The 22761-nt window shown below is 48.3% G+C and overlaps 1 pseudogene; it reads left to right on the forward strand.

The window, feature by feature from the left end:
- The first annotated feature begins 5528 nt into the window (after positions 1-5528).
- Positions 5529-22339, forward strand: LOC115899206 (annotated as a pseudogene).
- The last annotated feature ends 422 nt before the right edge of the window (positions 22340-22761 follow it).

Here is a 22761-nt window from a genome sequence, read left to right on the forward strand (position 1 = left end):
TGTGCTGAGCCAGGCCTGTGCCCCAGGCCCCACCAACCCCTATTATCCTCTCAGAAGGAGAATCAGCCTCTCCCTGCCCCCCAGGTCATCTCAAGCCCTTGTGGAGGTTAAGAACTTGGACTTTTGGCAGGGCGCGGTGGCTCACGCCTGTAATCCCAGCACTTTGGGAGGCCAAGGCGGGAGGATCACTTAAGGTCAGGACTTCAAGACTAGCCTCACCAACATGGTGAAAACCCATCTCTACTAAAAATACAAAACAACTAGCCAGATGTGGTGGTGTGCATCTGTAGTCCCAGCTACTTGGGAGGCTGAGGCAGGAGAATCGCTTGAACCCACAAGGTGGAGGCCGCAGTGAGCTGGGATCACGCCTCTGCACTTCAGCCTGGGTGACAGCGAGATTCTCCGTCTCAAAAAAAAAAAAAAAAAAACTCTCGTTTGAATATCGGCTCTAAGATTTTCCAGCAGTGAGGCCCTGGCCAACTTACGGGGTTCCCAGTCTAAAAACAGGGAGCCCAAAATAGCAGCTGCTTTGCAGAGGAGAGAACAGAGATAGTGCGGGAAGGCTGGTGGCATGCAAACGTGACAGCTGCTGCTACCTCATTTTCACTGGAACCATTTTGGCTTCTCCATTCATATTGTTATTAAGCAGAATGGACCCTGGAACTCCAACCCCCCTAGAACTGTTCCAAGGGGTCCTGTAGGCACACGATGCCAGAAGTTGTGTTCAGCTTCTGGTGTATTCATGTGAGGCACACAACAAACTCTGCTTTCTCCTCCCAGCCCCATGGGGTTCACAGAGGCTCCTGACTGCAGGACTTATCAGGACCTTCAGTGGGTATATCTGTTTGCTAGGGCGTCGTAACAAGGTACCACAGACTAGGTGACTTAACAGAAATTGTCAGGCGCCATGGCTCATGCCCGTAGTCACACTTTGGGAGGCCACGGCAGGTAGATCGCTTGAGGCCAGTAGTTCAAGACTAGCCTGGGCAACATAGTGAGATCCTGTCTACAAAAAAAAAAAAAGTAGAATTAGTTAAGTGTGGTGGTGTGCACTGTGGTCTCAGCTGCTCAGGAGGCTGAGATGGGAGGATCATTTGAGCCTGGGAGGCAGAGGTTGCAGTGAGCCAAGATCATGCCAGTGCACTCCAGCCTTGGGTGACAGAGCGAGACCTCCGTTTCAAAAACAAAACTATAATCCCAGCACTTTGGGAGGCCGAGGTGGGTGGATCACCTGAGGTCAGGAGTTCGAGACCAGCCTGGCCAACATGGTGAAACCTTGTCTCTACTAGAAATACAAAAAATTAGCCAGGTGTGGTGGTACACGCCTGTGGTCCCAGCTACTTGGGAGGCTGAGGCAGGAGAATCGCTTGAATTCAGGAGGTGGAGGTTGTAGAGAGCCGAGATCGTGCCTCCGCACTCCAGCCTGTGCAACAGAGCAAGACTCTGTCTCAAAACAAACAAACCAATTTATAGTCTTATGTTTCTAGAGACTGGAAGTCCAAGATGAAGATGTCCACAGGGGTGACTCCTTATGAGGTTCCTCTCCTTTCCTTGTAGACAGCTGTCTTTTCCCGGTGTGCTCACACAGTCTCCTCCCCCCGCCCCCATGCATGTCTGTGTCCTAATCTGCTCTTCTTACAAGGAAATTGATCATGTTGGATTAGGGCCCATGCATATGACCTCATTTTTACTTATTTCTTTAAAGATCCTATCTCCAAGTATAGTCACTTTCTGAGGCAGTTGCGGGGCAGGACTTTAGCATAGACATTTTTGGAGAGGACACAGTTCAGCCCATAGCACTCACAGCGCCAATAGAGCAGGAGAGGCCAGGCGAAGTAGCTTAAACACCTGTCATCTCAGTGCTTTGGGAGGCCCAGGTGGGAGGATCACTGGGGCCCAGGAGTTCGAGACTAGCCTGGGCAGCATAACAAGATTCTGTCTCTACAAAAACATTTTTTAAATTAGCTGGGCACGGTGTCTTGCACCTGGGGTCCAATTTACTCAGGAGGCTGAGGTGGGAGATCGCTTGAGGCCAGGAGTTTAAGACCAGCCTGGGCAACACAGCAAGACCCTATCTCTACAAAAAATAAGAAAAATTAGTCAGGCACCTGGTGGCATGCGCCTGCCTGTAGTCCCAGCTGCTCAGGACGCTCAGGTGGAAGAATTGCTTGAGCCCAGGAGGTTGAGACTGCAATGAGCTATGATCATGCCACTGCACTCCAGCCTGGGTGGCAAAGTGAGACCCTATCTCAAAAAAAAAAAAAAGAAAAGAAAAGAAAGGAAAAGAAACCTTTCTGGGGCACAGATATACAGCCAGCCATGTGAGTAATCTGAGGCAAAAGGGGCCGTGGGAGCCCATATCACATCTAATCCACCCAGTCTGGGGGCAATCTTGGAAGGCTTCCTAAAGGAGGCAGCATTTGCATAGAGAATGAAAATGAAGAGGGCGAAGGGAAGGGAGGGGAGGCAGAGCAGAAGCCAAGGCCAGAGAATGCCAGAGGCCCCTGAGGAGCCGAAGGGGAGGGTACTGACCTGCAACCCAATCTGAGAACCACGTGGAGCCACACAGGTCATGGTGAGGATTTTTGTCCCTGCTGAGGCCATAGGACATCATAGGGTCTGAGTTGGGACAGGTAGGGACCCATGTCTCATGTCGGCGGTGAAATTCTCGCTGCTGGAGTGGGTGCCTGGGGAGGGGGCAGCGGGTGGGGAAGCAGCCTCTTCAGAGGTAGAGCCTCTCTCACTGCCTGGGCTCAAGCAATCCTCCCACCTCAGCTTCCTGAATAGCTGGGGCCATGAGTGCGTGTCAACAAGCCCAGTTAATCTTTTATTTTTTTGTAGAGACTGGGTCTGCCTATGTTGCCCAGGCTGGTTTCCTGGGCCCACGCAATCTGCCCACTTTGGCCTCTCAAAGTACTGGGATGACAGGCGTGAGCCACCGCGCCCGGCATCTCTCCTGATTTTGAGGTCACAGATGCTTTTGAGAATTCAGGGAAATTTAAGGACACTCGTCCCAGAAAAACTGCACACACAATTTGCAGGTGGGGACTGAGGAAAATGCAGCCCCCTCTGATTCAGCAGTTCCACGATTAGGATTTATCCGAATCTCCCACCGGGGCAGGGAGATGGATGAGCAGAGTTGTGAAGGGTATGAGGTGTGGGGAAGAAAGTGGGTCGGCTGTGGACCCCTGGGGTCTGCCCGCCCTGGATATGCCTTTGCAAGGTCTCAGCAGGGACGCATTTTAAGTTACAGGAGGTGCAGGGAGTGGGAGGGAGGTGATTTTATTTTATTTTATTTTTTTATTATACTTTAAGTTCTAGGGTACATGTGCATAACGTGCAGGTTTGTTACATATGTATACCTGTGCCATGTTGGTGTGCTGCACCCATCAACTGGTCAGCACCCATCAATTCATCATTTATATCATGTATAACTCCCGAATGCAATCCCTCCCCCCTCCCCCCTCCCCCCTCCCCCCTCCCCCCTCCCCATGATAGGCCCCAGTGTGTGATGTTCCCCTTCCCGAGTCCAAGTGATCTCATTGTTCAGTTCCCACCTATGAGTGAGAACATGCAGTGTTTGGTTTTCTGTTCTTGTGATAGTTTGCTAAGAATGATGGTTTCCAGCTGCATCCATGCGTTGTACCATCAGAGTGAACAGGCAACCTACAGAATGGGAGAAAATTTTTGCAATCTACTCATCTGACAAAGGGCTAATATCCAGAATCTACAAAGAACTCAAACAAATATACAAGAAAAAAACAAACAACCCCATCAAAAAATGGGCAAAGGATATGAACAGACATTTCTCAAAAGAAGACATTCATACAGCCAACAGACACATGAAAAAATGCTCATCATCACTTGCCATCAGAGAAATGCAAATCAAAACCACAATGAGATACCATCTCACACCAGTTAGAACGGCAATCATTAAAAAGTCAGGAAACAACAGGTGTTGGAGAGGATGTGGAGAAATAGGAACACTTTTACACTGTTGGTGGGATTGTAAACTAGTTCAACCATTGTGAAAAACAGTATGGCAATTCCTCAAGGATCTAGAACTAGATGTACCATATGACCCAGCCATCCCACTACTGGGTATATACCCAAAGGATTATAAATTATTCTACTACAAAGACACATGCACACGTATGTTTATTGCGGCACTATTCACAATAGCAAAGACTTGGAATCAACCCAAATGCCCATCTGTGACAGACTGGATTAAGAAAATGTGGCACATATACACCATGGAATACTATGCAGTCATAAAAAAGGGAGGTGGTTTTAATGTTTAAAACTTAAGCTCAAGGTCGGGCACAGTGGCTCACGTCTGCAATCTCAGCACTTTGGGAGGGTGAGGTGGGAGGATTGCTTGAGGTCAGGAGTTTGAGGCCAGCGTGGGCAACAAAGTGAAATCCTAAACATATGTATTTTTGAGACAGTCTCACTCTGTCGCCCAGGCTGGAGTGCAGTGGTGCGATCTCTACTCACTGTAACCTCTGCCTCTCGGGTTCAAGTGATTCTCCTGCCTCAGCCTCCCCAAAAGCTGGGATCACAGGCTGCGACACCATGCCCAGCTAATTTTTATACTTTTAGTAGAGATGGGGTTTTGCCATGTTGACCAGGCTGGTCTCAAACTCCTGGGCTCAAGTGATCCTCTGCCTCGGCCTCCCAAAGTGCTGGAATTACAGGCGTGAGCCACTGCGCCCAGCCAATGTCTACAATACTCTTTTTATATTTTATTTTATATTTTATTTTTGAGACGGAGTCTCCCTCTGTCGCCAGTCTGGAGTGCAGTGGTACGATCTTGGCTCACTGCAACATGCGCCTCCTGGGTTCAAGTGATTCTCCTGCCTCAGTCTCCTGAGTAGCTGGGACTACAGGCGCGCGCCACCACGCCCAGCTAATTTTTGTGTTTTTAGTAGAGACGGGGTTTCACCATGTTGGCCAGAATGGTGTCGATTTCCTGACCTCGTGATCCACCTGCTTTGGCCTCCCAAAATGTTGGGATTACAGGCGTGAGCCACCGCGCCCGGCCAGTACTCATTTTAATAAAAAATAAAAATTTATCCATGCCTAACTGGGTAGTTACTTGACACAATAAATGATCTTTTCTAGGTTAAGAAAAAATAAAAAGGAAAACATTTAAACTCAACTTCCTGGGAAGCCGCAGCTTCGCTCCGGGACTGGCTTGTGTAAGCACGTGCTGCGAGCGCCAGGGAGCGCAGCTGAGCAATTTCCCGGTTTCTTTGATCTTCCGCGTCTGCAACTGGAGATGAGGTGACCCTAATTAGAGACGACGGGGAAGTAGGTCAGGGGTTATTTCGTGGTTCTCAGCGGAGACAAAAGTCTGTTGCTTAAGCCGCCTCTGCCTCTGCCCCTTACTTACACCCAAATGATGCAATGTCTTCACACTAAAGGCAAATGTTGAGTCTACAAATATTTATGTACCCCTGTGGGCGGTAGCAGCTGACGATATCAGGTCCTAACGAGCACGAAATCAAGTTCCCTCTGCACGCGTTATGCAGATCCTCCAAACCCTCCTGTGAGGATCGCTGGAGACCAGGAGTCTGAGGCTGCAGTGAGCTATGATCGTGCCTCTGCACTCCAACCTGGGTGACAAAGGAGACGTTGTGTTAAAACAAAACAAAACAAAACAAAACAAAACAAAACAAAACAAACAAACAAACAAACAAAAAAAACGGTTGGGGACCGGGCGCGGTGGCTCACCCCTGTAATCCCAGCACTTTGGGACGCCAAGGCGGGCGGATCATGAGGTCAGGAGTTCAAGACCAGTCTAGCCGGCCAGGCACGGTAGCTCAAGCCTGTAATCCAAGCACTTTGGGAGGCCGAGAAGGGCGGATCACGAGGTCAGGAGATCGAGACCATCCTGGCTAGCACGGCGAAACCCCGTCTCTACTAAAAAATACAAAAGGCCGGGCGCGGTGGCTCAAGCCTGTAATCCCAGCACTTTGGGAGGCCGAGACGGGCGGATCATGAGGTCAGGAGATCGAGACCATCCTGGCTAATACGGTGAAACCCCGTCTCTACTAAAAAATACAAAAAACTAGCCGGGCGACGAGGCGGGCGCCTGTAGTCCCAGCTACTCGGGAGGCTGAGACAGGAGAATGGCGTGAACCCGGGAGGCGGAGCTTGCAGTGAGCTGAGAGCCGGCCACTGCACTCCAGCCTGGGCGGCAGAGCAAGACTCCGTCTCAAAAAAAAAATAAAAATAAAAATAAAAAAATAAAAAATAAAAAATAAAAAAAACTAGCTGGGCGCGGAGGCGGGAGCCTGTAGTCCCAGCTACTCGGGAGGCTGAGGCAGGAGAATGGCGTGAATCCGGGAGGCGGAACTTGCAGTGAGCTGAGATCCGGCCGCTGCACTCCAGCCCGAGAGACAGAGTGAGACTCCGTCTCAAAAAAAAAAAAAAAAAAAAGACCAGTCTATCCAACATGGTGAAACCCCGTCTCTACTAAAAATACAAAAATTAGCCAGACGTGGTGGCAGGCGACTGTAATCCCAGCTACACGGGAGGCTGAGGCAGGAGAATGGCTTGAAACCGGAAGGTGGAAGTTGCAGTGAGCCATCATGCCACTGCACTGCAGCCTGGGCAACAAGAGTGAAACCCTGTCTCAAAAAAAAAAAAAAAAAATTATCCTATGAGATCCTTCCCCCAAGTCCATTTCCCACCATGACCTGGCTGCTGTTCTCAAACACACCACACTGTCCCTGCCCCAGAACCTTTGCACCTGCTGTTCCCATCACCTGCAATGCTGTGCCTTGCAAGCTATTGTACTCCTTCCTTCTTCCCTTCCCCAGCTCAGAGAGGCCCCTGCTTTACTTCCTTGTGGTATCCCTACTTAGGGTGCTTTCTTTCTGGTTCTTTTCTGGTACTGAGGAATGATTCTCATTCTAGATTTGGCAGGTTGCTTCCTCTCTCCCCATCCCTGCCCCGATGTTTACCCTATAAATGGGTTAGAGCCACATGCTCTATTGGAATAAGGGTCAGTTGTAGCCAGAATAATATCGTGCTGGTGGGGCCAGGTACTTCCTGGTACATCCCATCAGGTGGTCCATAATGTCATGTCACTACAACTGATAGGTGGGTTTGGGGAACGTCCCGGGTCTCCAGTAACTGCCCACATAAAGATGTTAGCAGGAGCCAGGACCAGTGGCTCACGCCTGTAGTTCCCAGCACTTTGGGAGGCCAAGGCAGGAGGATTACTTAGGCCCAGGAGTTTGAGACCAGCCTGGGCAACATAGCAAAACCCTGTCTCCACTAAAAATAAAATAAAGGCCGGTCACGGTGGCTCATACCTGCAATCCCAGCACTTTGGGAGGCTGAGATGGGCAGATGACTTGAGGTCAGGAGTTCAAGACCAGCCTGGTCAACATGGTGAAACTCCGTCTCTACTAAAAATACAAAAATTAACCAGGTGTGGTGGCACACACCTATAATCCCAGCTACTCAGGAAGCTGAGGCAGGAGAATCACTTGAACCCAGGAGGCAGAGGTTGCAGTGAGCTGAGATCATGCCATTGCATTCCAGCCTGGGCAACAGAGTAAGACTTTGTCTCAATAAATACAATACAATACAATAAAATAATTAACCAGTTGTGGCAGCAATTGCTCGTAGTCCCAGCTACTTGGGAGGCTGAGGTGGGAGGATTGCTTGAATCCAGGAGGTTGAGGCTGCAATGAGTTATGATCTCGGCACTGCACTCCAGCCTGGGCAATAGAGTGAGACCCTGTCTCATAAACGAAAAAGAAAAGAAAAGAAAAGAAAGTTGTTAGCAGCCATCAATTTTTGTTGTTGTTTTTTGTTTTTGAGATGGAGTTTCACTCTTGTTGCCCGGAATACTAAGTAATCGGCTTATTTAAATTTTATAAAAACTCTTCTTAAGGAAGGAGGGGTTAAAGTTTCTACTGAAAAGTTAATTGAATTATTTGAGGTTGTAGATCTTCTTCGCCCTTGGTTTCCGACTGAGGGAACTTTGGAACTTAAAGATTGGGACAAGATTGGCCAACCATTCAAAATTGCCCATGAAGGGGGACATTTTGTTCCACCCACTGTTTGGTCAATCTGGACTTCGGTTCACTCTGTCTTAGATTCCTTACAGACTCAGGTGGACAAAATGGAGACTGATTCCTCTTTCCTCTCCTCTGACGAAGTTGAGGAAGTGCTCAGTTCTCTTTCCCCTGAGGATACTACACAAATTGAAACCATAATTTCACAGGCAGACTTCCAGTCTGACATGCCACCGCCACCGCCATCTATGCCAGAGGCTACCGCAACCCCGTTGTTGCTTTATGATGATATTTTAACTGACCTGAATGAGCTTATTTCCCCCAACCAGCAAAACTCAGCTGAAACATATCAACAGCCATTGTGGCCAGACCCTCCTGCCTCTCCTCAACCTCTCAATGCTGCCGCTATGGAGACAGCGGATGAGATCAGGCAGCCCAAAAATGAGGCTATAAATTATGTTTCCATGCAGCCCAATACAGAGGCTCCGATATCTGAACAGTCCGGAGAGGAGGCTTTCCATTCTCGGCCCGGTAACGAGACTTTCAACCCTATCCCTCCACAGCCTGGTTCCTTTCTTACTACTCAGACTCGGCTAGAGTCACAGGCTCCCTTGAAGCCTGGTCCACAGTTGTCGTGGCAGCCTGGCTTTCAGGCCCATAAAAGACCTGCTCAGCAGGTAATCTGGTCTCATCCTGGCTTTCAGGTTCTCAACTCTCCCTCTATTCAAAATTCCCACCTTTTTTCTGCTCCTGGTTCGGTCGTTACTACTGTTATCGACACTACCATTGTCACTCATAGGCAACAAGTTACATACATCCCTGAAAATGATACTCCACTTATGAGGGCTATAGCTCAGGCAAGGGAATATGGGGATCCCAAAGCCTGGCAATTTCCTGTAATTTTACAACCTCCAGTACCTGCCACCTCAGCAGCACAAAATCACTCACAGCCTGTTGTTGATCCTGCTCAGCAGGCAGCTGACCCCGCAACTCTTCAAGATCAAGAGGCTGATAATCACGCCCCTCAGCCCGACAATCAGGCTGCTCAGGGAAATAATCAGGCTCCACAATTGCCTGCCACTGGGACACAGCCAGTACCTCCAGTACCTGGCATTCCAGCTGTTCAGGCGGTAGTTCAACCCAACCCCATACATCCAGGTCAGGTTCAGATACGCCCTGCTACTTGGTAAAGTTTTTCTTTTAAATTCCTCAAAGATTTCAAGGAATCAGTAAAACAATATGGCACCAACTATCCTTTTGTCCGTTCTACATAACAGAGGATAAACGTTTGGTGCCCCGCCCTATGACTGGGAAATTTTAGCAAAGTCAGTCTTGTCTAAATCTCAATATTTATAATTCAGGACTTGGTGGGCTGATGCTGTCCAGGAACGCATTCGTCTTCATCAGGGCTCCAATCCTCCTGTTAACATTATGGCTGACCAATTACTGGGAATGGGTCAGTGGACTGCAATTCGATACCAAACTATACTAAATGATGAGGTTATTAAACAACTGTGAAAATGTTGCTTAGATACTTGGACAAGATTCAGGATGATGGTAAACTATGCCCATCTTTCACTGCTGTCAGACAGGGGCAACACAAACCCTACCCAGACTTTATTGCTCGTCTCCAAGACGCGGCAGAAAAGGCTATCCAGGATAACCACGGCCAATGACTTATTGTAGAACTCACGGCTTATGAACAAGCAAATCCAGATTGTCAGGCGGCTATTTGCCCTGTCAAAGGCAAAATTCCACCGGGTGGTGATATACTCACCTCCTACATTAAAGACTGTGAAGGGGTGGGAGGAACTCTGCATACAGCAATGATTATGGCACAAGCTATGGCCTCTATTCGAATGCCTGGGCAATTCTCTGGTCAATGCTTTATATGCGGCCAGAAAGGACATATAAAAAGAGATTGCCCCCAGTGTACAGGTCGCTATTCTATACAACAACAACAAATTTTTCAGCAACCAAAAGCCCCACCTTCTACTTTATGTCCACGATGCCGAAAGGGAATTCACTGGGCTGCTCACTGCCATTCAAGATTTGATATTGATGGTAATCCTTCATGGCCTTTTAAGAGGGCATGATAAAAAATGGGGCATTCCCCAACTAAACAATGGGGCATTCCCCAACTCCCAGCCCCCGACGTCCGGCCAGACGGGAGTTTTCACAGTCCAATTCATTCAACCTCCACTCCAATTCCCACTTCAGCAATTTGTGCCACAGGATCTAATGGTTCAACATCCTGTACACCTGGCTCTGCCTTTTAAATAACAGTAGCAAATTAGTGAAAGTACTAAAAGTCTCTGATATGCAGAAATAATGGCGTAAGCCGTCTCTCTCTCCCTCCTCTCTTTCTCTCTGCCTCGGCTGCCAGGCAGGGAAGGGCCCCCTTTCCAGTGGTCATGTGACCCAGGTGATCTTACCTATCATTGGAGATGGCTCACACTCCTTACCCTGCCCCTTTATCTTGCATCCAATAAATATCAACGCAGCCTGGCATTCGGGGCCACTACCAGTCTCCGTGTCTTGGTGGTAGAGGTCCCCCAGGACCAGCTATCTTTTCTTTTATCTTTTTGTCTTGTGTCTTTATTCCTACAATCTCTTATCTCCACATACCGGGAGAAAAACCCACCGACCTTGTGGGGCTGGACCCTACACACCCAGGAACGATTGCCATAATAATTATTATCTAATCTATTAGATATAGTAAAAATAAACTTATTACTAATTATTATCATTAATGATTCTGATTACTGGGTGAGAACAGTGGTGATCGCATGTATTTGTGTGCATTACAGGGTAAAAGTTCTCCTTCCTGTGGTGTGCAGGAGATTCTAGAATAGAAACTCATTGAAATAGTGAAAATATTTGTGGTCTTGAACCTGTTCCACTTAAAAATACATGAGGGAGGCCAGGTGCGGTGGCTCATGCCTATAATCCCAGCGTTTTGGGAGGCCAAGGGGCGGGTGGATGGATCACCTGAGGTCAGGAGTTCGAGACCAGCCTGGCCAACATGGTGAAACCTCGTCACTACTAAAAATAAATTAGCTGGGCATGGTGGCACACGCCTGTAATCCCAGCTACTCGGGAGGCTGAGGCAGGAGAATCACTTGAACCCGGCGGGGGGTGAAGATTGCAGTGGGCCGAGATCATGCCACTGCACTCCAGCCTGGGTGATACAGCAAGACTGCGTCTCAAAATAAGTAAATTAATTAATTAATTAATAAAAATACATGAGAGGACTGGTGCAGTGGCTCATGCTGGTAATATCAGCACTCTGGGAGGCTGAGGTGAAAGGATCATCTAAAGCTGGGAGTTTGAGACCAGCCTGGGCAATATAGCAAGACCCCTGCCTCTACAAAAAATGTAGCTGCACCTGGTGGTGCACACTCAGCTGCTCGAGAGGCTGAGGCAGGAGGATCACTTGAGTCTGGGAGGTGGAGGCTGCAATGAGGTGTGATTGCACCACTGCACTCCAGCCTGGGTGACAGAGCAAGACCTCACCTCCAAAAAAACACAACAAAAACATGAGATCCAAGGAAATTAAAGCTGCAGGCTGGGCCAGCAGCAGTGGTGGTGGGATGGTAAAGCCAGCGGCCCTGACAGAGAAATTGGGGACAAAGGAAGCAGTGCTGGAGACCTGCAGAGGAGGGTCCTGGCCCCAGACAGGAAAAGGAGGTGATGTAAGTCAATAAGGCAAGGAAATCTCGTGGAAATGAGTAAGGTATCAAAAAGAGGCCACCCAGAGGGAGACCCAGACATTGAGGGGAGCTTCCCTTTTTTTTTTTTTTCTGTAAAGTTGCTCAAAAACCTTAAAACACAGTTGACCAACAGCTGCTGCCAAGAACATTGTGAAAAGGTTTCTGGGTAAGGAAATGGCCCTGAGAATGGGAAGGTTCCGCTCTGGTGTGATCAGAGATGAGGTCTCCCGGGCTGGATAACAAAGTCCTGGCATATGGAGGCTCCATTTTGGGTGTCCTGCATTCTCTTCTTTTTTTTTTTCTTCTTCTTCTTCTTCTTCTTTTTTTTTTTTTTCTTTTGAGACGGAGTCTTGCTCTGTTGCCTAGGTTGGAGTGCAGTGGCACGACCTTGGCTCACTGCAGGCTCCGCCTCCCGGGTTCATGCCATTCTCCTGCCTCAGCCTCCCAAGTAGCTGGAATTACAGGCGTGCGCCACCACGCCCAGCTAATTTACAGGTGCCCGCCACGACGCCTGGCAAATGTTTTGTATTTTTAGTAGAGACGGGGTTTCACCATGTTAGTCAGGATGGTCTCGATCTCCTGACCTCATGATCCGCCCATCTCGGCCTCCCAAAGTGCTGGGATTACAGGCATGAGTCACCGCGCCCGGGCTTTTCTTTTTTTTTTTGAGGCAGAGTCTCGCCCTGTTGCCCAGGTTGGAGTGCAGTGGCACGATCTCGGCTGACTGCAGCCTCTGCCTTCTGAGTTCAAGTGATTCTACTGCCTCAGCCTCCCAAGCAGCTGGCATTACAGGCGTGCACCACCACGCCCAGCTCATTTTTGTATTTGTAGCAGAGACAGGCTTTTGCCATGTTGCCTAGGCGAATCTCGAACTCCTAATCAAGTAGTCCACCCACCGTCAACCTCCTTCATCCCCTTCTGAGATGACTCAGTTTCTGTCTCTGTTGGCAGCTGGGAAAGTTCTGAAAAGAGAATGAAGAGCAGGCCAGGCGCGGTGGCTCTCAACTCTAATCCGAGTACTTTGGGAGGCCGAGGTGGGCAGATCACCTGAGCTCGGGAGTTGGAGACCAGCCTGACCAAAAAGGTGAAACCTCACCTCTACTAAAAGTACAAAAATTAGCTGGGAATGGTGGCGGATGTCTGTAATCCCAGCTACTCAGGAGGCTGAGGCAGGAGAATCGCTTGAACCTGCGAGGCAGAGGTTGCGGTGAGCTGAGACTGTCCCACTGCCCTGCAGCCTGAGTGACAGAGTGAGACACTGTCTCAAAAAAAAAAAAAAGACAAAGAAAAAGTAAAGACAATGGCATTAGACAAATTCTGGCTCTGAAATCTAGACTAGCTAGGTGACTTCTGTGTTTTTTTCATAGAGATGGGGTCTTGCTATGTTGCCCAGGCTGTTTTTGAATTTCTGGCCTCAAGCGATCCTCCTGCCTCAGCTTCCTAAAGTGCTGGGATTATAGGTGTGAGCCACCAATGCGCCCCACTTTTTTTTTTTTTTTTTTTTTGAGACAGAGTCTCACTCTGTCGCCCAGGCTGGAGTGCAGTGGCGCAATCTCGGCTCACTGCAACCTCCACCTCCCAGATTCAAGCGATTCTCCCACCTCAGCCTCTTGAGTAGCTGGGATTATAGGTGCCCGCCATCACGCCCAGCTAAGTTTTGTATTTTTAGTAGAGACGGGGGTTCACCATATTGGCCAAGTTGGTCTCGAACTCCTGACGTCAGGTGATCTGCCCGCCTTGGCCTCCCAAATTGCTGGGATTACAGACATGAGCCACCATGCCCTGACTTTTTTTTTTTTTTTTTTTTTTTTTTGAGAGTCTCTGTCTGTCACTTAGGCTGGAGTGCAGTGGTGCAATCATAGCTCACTACAGCCACAAACTCCCGGGCTGAAGCAATAGATCCTCCCCTTTCAGCCTCCTAAGTAGTGGCTGGGATTACATGGACATGCCACCACACTCAACTAATTTTTTTAAAAGTTTTTGTAAAGACGGGGATTTTTCTGTGTTGCCCAGGTTGAACTCGAACTCTTGAGCTCAGTGGATCCTCCCACCTTGACCTCCCAAGGAGCTGGAATTATAAGCATGAGCCACTGTGCCAGGCCCTGGTGACCTTTTGACCGTGGCTCCGCCTTCCCTAGCGTGGGTTTTCCCTTTAATGTTGCGTAGGGCTTTGCGATCACAGGGGGAGGTGGAGCATGAGTACTCCTGGGGTACATGCCGGAGGCTGGGGGTTTGTGGAGGTGGGTGGCTCAATTTTATTCCAGGAAACCGTGGCCAGATGGCCGGTCAGCACCTTCCTTTTCATCTAGAGTTCCTCAATTAGCGGGGGTGTGAGTTGTTTCATAAGCCACTCCCCCTTATGTCTTGCAGGAAAGTAATGCAAAGAAACTTTTTTCCACATCTATATTCTTTGTAACCTTTTAAACTAAGATACTTGGCCTGGCGTCTGTAATCCCAGCATTTTGGGAGGCTGAGGCAGGCAGATCACTTGAGCTCAGGAGTTCGAGACCAGCTTGGCCAACAGGGTGAAACCGCGTCCCTACTAAAAATACAAAAACTAGCTGGGCACGGTGGCGCACACCTGTAATCCCAGCTACTCGGGAGGCTGAGGCATGAGAATCGCTTGAACGCGGGAGGTGGAGGTTGCGGTGAGCCAGAGGAAGAAAAAACTTAGGGTGTTTAGCCCTGGAAATCTCTTTTGATGTTTACTGCCTCAAGGTTCTTGCTATCTCTTGCTTCAAGTCACAGCCTGGCCCCAGCAGGTCAGGCCAGAGCCCCCAGCCTGTCCTCTGCCAAGTGGTGGTCCTGGCAGCCGCCTACACTCCCACTCCAAAGCTGGATCATTTGTAGATGGAAAGTGTTTGCATACATGGGGCCAGGGAGTGCTCTCTAGCTCTTTGGTAAAGAAGCCTGACAGCTGCCAAGGCTTTTACTTTTATTTCCCATCCTTCACCCAGGAGGGGAAGCAAGTGTGGTTGTTTTCTGATTTGGCAGAGCCACCTGTCATTGCAAATTGTCACCAGGGCAACAAGTTACCATGTTTGTAAGGCAACCAATGAGAAGCATGGATTTCCTCTGGTGGTCTTTTCACAGAACGGCAACAGTTTCTAGGCATCGGAGTGATACAAGAACTCTTTGTTCAAATAAGGCTTCAAGGACAGATGTATAGTGACAGAGAGGAGAACAAGCTGGTAGCAGTTATGGATTTTCACAAGGAAAACTAGTTGTGGGGCAGGGCAGAAAAATCCTCTCTGTGGCTTCAGGGAACAAAGAGGTCATTTCCTTTGGGTCTTTAGGAAACCCCTTTTTTCCAACTATGATTTATTTTATTATTATTTTTTGAGATGGAGTTTCACTCTTGTTGCCCAGGCTGGAGTGCAATCGTGCGATCTTGGCTCACTGCAACCTCTGCCTCCTGGGTTCAAGCGATTGTACTGTCTCGGCTCCTGATTAGCTGGGATTACAGGCATCCGCCACAATGTCCGGCTAATTTATATATATATATATATATATATATATATATATATATTTTTTTTTTTTTTTTTTTTTTTTTTTTTTTTAATTTCTTTTGAGACGGAGTCTCGTTCTGTCACCCAGGCTGGAGTGCAGTGGCCAGATCTCAGCTCACTGCAAGCTCCGCCTCCCGGGTTCACGCCATTCACCTGCCTCAGACTCCCGAGCAGCTGGGACTACAGGCGCCTGCCACCTTGCCCGGCTAGTTTTTTGTATGTTTTAGTAGAGACAGGGTTTCACCGTGTTAGCCAGGATGGTCTTGATCTCCTGACCTCGTGATCCACCCGTCTCGGCCTCCCAAAGTGCTGGGATTACAGGCTTGAGCCACTGCGCCCGGCCATTTTTATATATTTAATTAAGACGGGGTTTCACCATGTTGGCCAGGCTGGTCTGGAACTCCTGACCTCAGGTGAACTTCCCCCCTTGGCATCCCAAAGTGCTAGGTTACAGGAGTGAGCCACCACGCCCAGCCTAACTATAATTTAAATTACAAATATTTGGCCCGGCATTAGTGGTGTATGCCTGTAATCTCTGCACTTTGGGAGGTCAAAAAGCAAGGATCCTGGCAACCTATGAGACTCTGTCTCTACAAACAGGAATCAATTTTTTGAATTAACTGGGGGTGGCGGTGGGTGCCTGTAGTCCCAGCTACTCAGGAGGCTGAGGCAGGAGGATCGCTTGAGCCCAGGAGTTGGAGGATGCAGCAAGCTCCGATGGTACCGCTGCACTCCAGCGTGGGAGATGGAGACAGAGTGAGACAGCATCTCTAAAAAATAACAAGAAATAAATAAATACGTATTTGGTGGTGATGGTTACAAGACTGTGTGCAGAATTTTAGTGCCTATAAATGCCACCTTAATCAAACCTGATTTTTAGAAAACAATTCTTGGGAAAAACAAAACGTGCAGCAGGCAGGTAGACACACATTTGTCAAAATGCATCAAACTCAGTGACAGCAGACCAAAGACTTCCTGTTCTCACTTATAAGTGGGATCTAAACTTCAGGTACTCATGGACATAAAGGCAGCAATAATGGACACTGGGGATTACCAGGGAGGGGTGAGAAAAGGGGGCATGAGGGTTGAAAAACTAACTGTTAAATACTGAGCTCACCATCTGGGTGACAGAATCGCTCATACCACAAACCTCAGCATCATGCAATATACTCAGGTAGGAAACTGGCACAGGTATCCCTGAATCTAAAATAAAAGTTGCTTAAGAGGGTCCCGGGCGCAGCGGCTCTCACCTGTAATCCTAGCACTTTGGGAGGCCAAGGCGGACAGATTGCTTTGAGGCCAGGAGTTTGAGATCAGCCTGGGCAACACGGTGAAACCCTGTCTCTACTAAAATTGCAAAGATTAGCTGGGTGTGGTGGCCGGCACCTGTAATCCCAGCTACTTGGGAGGCTGAGGCATGAGAATCGCTTGAACTCGGGAGATGGAGGTTGCAGTGAGCCAAGATCACACCTCTGCACTCCAGCCTGGGCAACAGAGAGAGACTCTGTCTTGAAAAATAAAAATAATAATAATAAAAAATAAAAGTTGATAAAGAGGGCTGGGCATGGTGGCTCATGCCTGTAATTCCAGCACTTTGGGAGGCTGAGGCAGGCGGATCACTTGAGGCCAGGAACTTGAGACCAACCTGGGCAACATGATGAAACCCCATCTCTATGAAAAATACAAAACTTAGTTGGGCGTGGTGGTGTGTGCCTGTGGTTCCAGCACTTTGGGAGGCCGAAGTGGGTAGATTACTTGAGATGGAGAGTTCGAGACCAGCCTGGTCAACATGACGAAATCCTGTCTCTACTAAAAATACAAAAATTAGCTGGGTGTAGTGGCACATGCCTGTGGTCCCAGAGACTCAGGGGGATGAGGCAAGAGAATCGCTTGAACCCGGGAGGTGAAGGTTGCAGTGAACGGAGATTGTGTCACTTCACGCCAGCCTGGGCAACAGAGTGAGACGCTGTCTCAAAAAAAATTTTTTAAGGTTGAAAAAGAAAAACAATGCATCGAACCAAACACATAAGATAGGCACATTCTACTGTATGTACATTACACATCAACAAAACGGATTTTTCAAAAATCACTGTTCCTGGGATTTTATTAGATGGCATTAGGTACAAAATTGAGGTCAGTAGAGCTCAGTTTTACTGGTAGAAATCAGAGGAGGTTAAAGGATTTTATGTTTTAGAAGAGAATTAAGGGACAGATTGCCTTTTCCTGCTACAGAACCAAGAATTTTCAAACTGGGTTCCTAGGGAACCCTAGGGGTTCCACGCCTACCCTGCTTTCTGCTTTCTCCTCAATCTGTAATCACAGCTGCCCAAAAGGTTTTACCCGAAGAGTTCTGAGACCAAAGGAGTTGAAAATCAGAGCTCTCAAAAAATGATTTTTCTTTTTCTTTTTTTTTTTTGAGATGGGATCTTGCTTTGTTGCCCAGGCTGGAGTGCAGTGATGCCATCATAGCTTACTGCAGTCTCAGCCTTTCTGGGCTCAAGTGATCCTCACACCCCAGCCTCTTCAGTAGCTGGGACTACCAGCATGGACCACCACACCCAGCTAATTTTTTTCCCCCAATGTTTATTTATTTATTTATTTAGACCGAGGCTCACCCTGTCACCCAGGCTGGAGTGCAGTGGTACAATCTCAGCTCGCTGAAACCTCCACCTCCCGGGTTCAAGCAATTTTCCTGTCTCAGTCTCCCGAGTAGCTGGGATTACAGGCATGTGCCACCACGCCCATCTAATTTTTGTATTTTTAGTAGAGACGGGGTTTCGCCATGTTGGCCAGGCCGGTCTTGAACTTCTGACCTCAGGTGATCTGCCCATCTTGGCCTCCCAAACTGCTGGGATTATGGGCGTGAACCACTGAGTCTGGCTTTTTTTCCTTTTATCTTTGTAGAGATGGGGTCTTGTTATGTTGTCCAGGCTGGTCTCGAGCTCCTGGCCTCAAGCGATCCTCCTGTCTCAACCTCCTAAAGCACAAGGATGACAGGCATGAGCCACTGCACCTGGCAATAACATGGTTTCTCTCTCTTTCCAAGCTACCCTTTGTCCAGGGTGTGTCAAAGAGTAGCTCAAGAAGAGATAGAAGTCATGTCTTCAAGGAAGAGCTGGGACTTGAGCTTGGGGAAATATCAGGACAAAAATGGACTTGAAAGTTCTTGCTAGGACCAGAAGAGACAGGCAGCCTGTGGAATTCGCTTTTCCCCTCCAGATTCCCCATCCCACAAATTTGCTTTCAGTTCCTCTAAATGCACACACTCCATTCTGCCTCGGGGCCTTGGAACACACAGTCCTCTCCCTCCACCCAGAAGGCCCTCCCTAATTGCCTCTCCTGTTTAACCCTTGTGCATCCTCCACCCTCCCCTCAGACATCTTTTCCTCCCCCCAAAATACTTTCTGGATTCCCCTATGTGGGGCTGATTGTTAGGTCCGAGGTTCTCATGGAAATGGGTTCCTCTCCTTGGGAGATGGAGTGGTCCTTGAGGCTGATGGCTGATCGAGCATTCTATTGGTGTTTGGCCTTGTTTTTTTGTTTTTTGGTTTTTTTTAGAGATGGGGTCTTGCTCTGTTGTCCAGGCTGGAATGCAGTGGTGCAATCATAGCTCACTGCAGCCTCCAACTCCTGGACTCAAGTGGTCCTTCTGCCTCAGCCTCCTGAGTAGCTGGTACTACAGAAAGGCACCACCATGCCTGCCTGATGTTTTCTTATGTTTTGTACAGAAGGGGGTCTCACTGTGTTGGCCAGGCTGGTCTTGAACTCCTGGGCTCAAGCAATCCACCCACCTCGGTCTTCTAAAGCACTGGGATTACAGGTGTGAGCCACAGTGCCTGGACTTTTTTTTTTTTTTTTTTTTTTGAGATGGAGTTTTGTTTTTGTTGCCCAGGCTGGAAAGCAATGGCGTGACCTTGGCTCACCACAATCTCCGCCTCCCGGATTCAAGCAATTCTCCTGCCTCAGCATCCCGAGTAACTGGGATTACAGCTACCCACCTGGTGTGCCACCACTCCTGGCTAATTTTGTATTTTTAGTAGAAAAGGGGTTTCTCCATGTTGGTTAGGCTGGTCTTGAACTCCCCACCTTAGGTGATCCGCCTGCCTCAGCCTCCCAAAGGGCTGGGATTACAGGTGTGAGCCACCGTGCCCGGCCTAGCGCCCGGCCTTTTTATTGCTGTTCTGTTGGTGTCTGCCTTCCCCTGACTGTCAAGGGCCAACTCATCCCAGGGAAGGGCAGCATCCCTCTGCTTCCTACTGTATGCATGGTGTTTAACACAGTATGTGGAACATAGTAGTTGCTCAATAAATATTGCCCGCACTTTGAACCTGTGTGCACCCTTGTATTTACACAGGGATTTAATACACATGCATCATGTTGACTGATATATAAATACATAGAGAAAATTGTGCAAATGAGAGTTACAGCTCAACATTTTTACAAAACTCCCCCCTCACCAGGGGCCTTCCTGGTACTCTTTTATCACCACTATCTCTGATTCCCCAGACACTTCCATCCTCATTTCCAACAGCATAAGTTAGTTTGGTTCATATTTCATTTATTATTATTGTTATTGTTATTATTATTATTTTGAGACGGAGTCTCTCTCTGTTGCCCAGCCTGGAGTGCAGTAGCATGATTTTGGCTCACTGCAACCTCCACCTCTTGGTTTAAGCAATGCTCCTCCCTCAGCATCCCGAGTAGCTGGGATTACAGGCACTTGCTGCTACACCTGGCTAATTTTTGTATTTTTAATTTTTTTTTTTTTTTTTTTTTTTTGAGACAGAGTCTCGCTCTTTTGCTCAGGGCTGAAGTGCGGTAGCACGATGTCAGCTCACTGCAACCTCCGCCTGCTGGGTTCAAGCAAGCAGGTCTGGCTAATTTTTGCATTCTTAGTAGAGAAGGGGTTTCGCCATGTCAGCCAGGCTGGTCTTGAGCTCCTGACCTCAAGTGATCCACCTGTCTCAGCCTCCCAAAGTGCTGGAACTAGGCATGAGCCACTGCACCTGGCCTAATTTTTGTATTTTTAGTACAGACAGGGTTTCACCCTGTTGGCAGGCTGATCTTAAACTCCTGACTTCAAGTGATCCGCCCTCTTCGGCCTCCCAACGTGCTGGGATTACAGGCATGAACCACCACGCCCAGCCTATTGTTACTATTATTATTTTGAGACAGGGTCTTGGTCTGTCACCTAGGCTGGAGTCCAGTGGCACAATCATAGCTCACTGCAGCCTCAACCTCCCAGGCTCAAGTCATCCTCCAGCCTCAGCCTCCTGAGTAGCTGGGACCACAGATGCACAATATGATGCCTGGCTAAATTTTGTAATTTTTTCGTAGAGATGGGTTTCACCATGTTGCCCATGCTGCCATCCTTGTTTTTTTTTTTTTTTTTTTTTTTTTTGAGACGGAGTCTCGCTCTGTCGCCCAGGCTGGAGTGCAGTGGCGCGATCTCGGCTCACGGCAAGTTCTGCCTCCCGGGTTCACGCCATTCTCCTGACTCAGCCTCCCAAGGAGCTGGGACTACTGGCGCCCACCGCCACGCCCGGCTAATTTTTTTTGTATTTTTTTTTTTTTTTTTTTTTTTTAAGTAGAGACGGGGTTTCACAGTGTTAGCCAGGATGGTCCCGATCTCCTGACCTCGTGATCCGCCTGTCTCGGCCTCCCAAAGTGCTGGGATTACAGGCGTGAGCCACTGCGCCCGACCCAGATTTTGTCTTTAAAAAAAAAACAAAACTTTTTTTTTTTCCTATGGTTTAAAAATGTGAAAATTGGCAGTGCCTCAAAAAGTTAAACATAGAATTACCATATGATCAGGCAGTACTACTCCTGGGCATATGCCCAGAAGAATTGAAAGCAGGAACTGCAAACAGATATTTGCACATCTATGTTCATAGCAGCATTATTCACAATAGCCAAAAGGCAGAAGCAGGCCAGGCACACTGGCTCAAGCATGTAATCCCAGGACTTTGGGAGGCCGAGGCAGGCAGATCACCTGAGGTCAGGAGTTTGAGACCAGCCTGGCCAACATGGCGAAACCCCATCTCTACTGAAAAAAAAAAAAAGAAAAAGAAAAAATTATCCAGGTGTGGTGGTGGGTGCCTGTAATCCCAGCTACTCAGGAGGCTGAGGCAGGAGAATCGCTTGAACCTGGGAGTCGGAGGTTGCAGTGAGCCAAGATCGTGCCACTTGTACTCCAGCCTGGGTGACGAGAGCGCAACTCCGTCTCAAAAAAAACAAAAAACAAAAGAAAACCCCAAAACATTTTCGATCCGCTGTCTGCAGTGGAGCCGCCACCAAAATGCAGATTTTTCCTGAAAACCCTTACAGGAAAGACCATCACCCTCGAGGCTGAACCCTCGGATACGGTAGAAGATGGAAAAGCCAAGATCCGGGGTAAGGAAGGAATTCCTCCTAATCAGCAAAGACTGATCTTTGTTGGCAAGCAACTGGAAGATGGATGTACTTTGTCTGACTACAACATTCAAAAGGAGTCTCCTTTTGTGTTGAGAATTCGTGGTGGTGCTGAGGAAAGGAAGAAGAAGTCCTTTTTTTTCTTTTACAGAGTCTCGCTCTGTAGCTCAGGCTGGAGTGCAGTGGTGCCATCTTGGCTCACTACAACCTCTGCCTTCCAGGTCCCGGTTCAAACAATTCTCCTGCCTCAGCCTCCCGAGTAGCTGGGATTACAGGCACATGCTACCATGCCCAGCTAATTTTTGTATTTTTAGTAGAGATGGAGTTTCACTATGTTGGCCAGACTGGTCTTGAACTCCTGACCTCGTGATCCACCTGCCTCGGTCTCCCAAAGAGCTGGGATTACAGGCGTGAGCCACTGCGCCCAGCCAGAAGAAGAAGTCTTACATGCAAGAAGAATAAGCATAAGAGAAAGAAGGTGAAGCTGGCTGTCCTGAAATATTATAAGGTGGATGAGAATGGCAAAATTAGTCACCTTTGTCCAGGTTGCCCTTCTGATGAATGTGGTGCTGGAGTGTTTATGGCAAGCCACTTTGACAGACATGATTGTGGCAAATGTTGTCTGACTTACTGCTTCAACAAACCACAAGACAAGTACTGTATGAATTAACAAAAGATATGAACAAACAAACAAACAAAAAACGAAACAAAAGCCGGAAAGCAACCCGTGTTCATTGATGGGTGAATGGATGAACACAACGTGGTTCATCCACACAAGGGAATATGATGCAGCCGTGAAAAGGAAAACAGTTCTGACTCAGGCTGCAGCATGGATGAACCTTGGGGATATTATGCTCAGTGAAATAAGCAGATACAAAAGGACAAACACTATGTGATTCCACTCCTAGGAGGTCCCTAGAGTCGTCAGATCCATAGAGACAGAAAGAAGGACGGAGGGAGCCAGGGGCTGGGGAACGGGATAGGGAGTGAGTGTTTCATGGGGACCGAGTTTCAGTTTGGAAAGAGGAGAAAGTTCTGGAGATGGATGGCGGTGGTGGCTACCCAACAACATGAATGTGGTTATTGCCACAG

Source organism: Rhinopithecus roxellana, chromosome 8 (genome assembly GCF_007565055.1).
Source record: "Rhinopithecus roxellana isolate Shanxi Qingling chromosome 8, ASM756505v1, whole genome shotgun sequence".
NCBI classification, from domain to species: Eukaryota; Metazoa; Chordata; class Mammalia; order Primates; family Cercopithecidae; genus Rhinopithecus; species Rhinopithecus roxellana.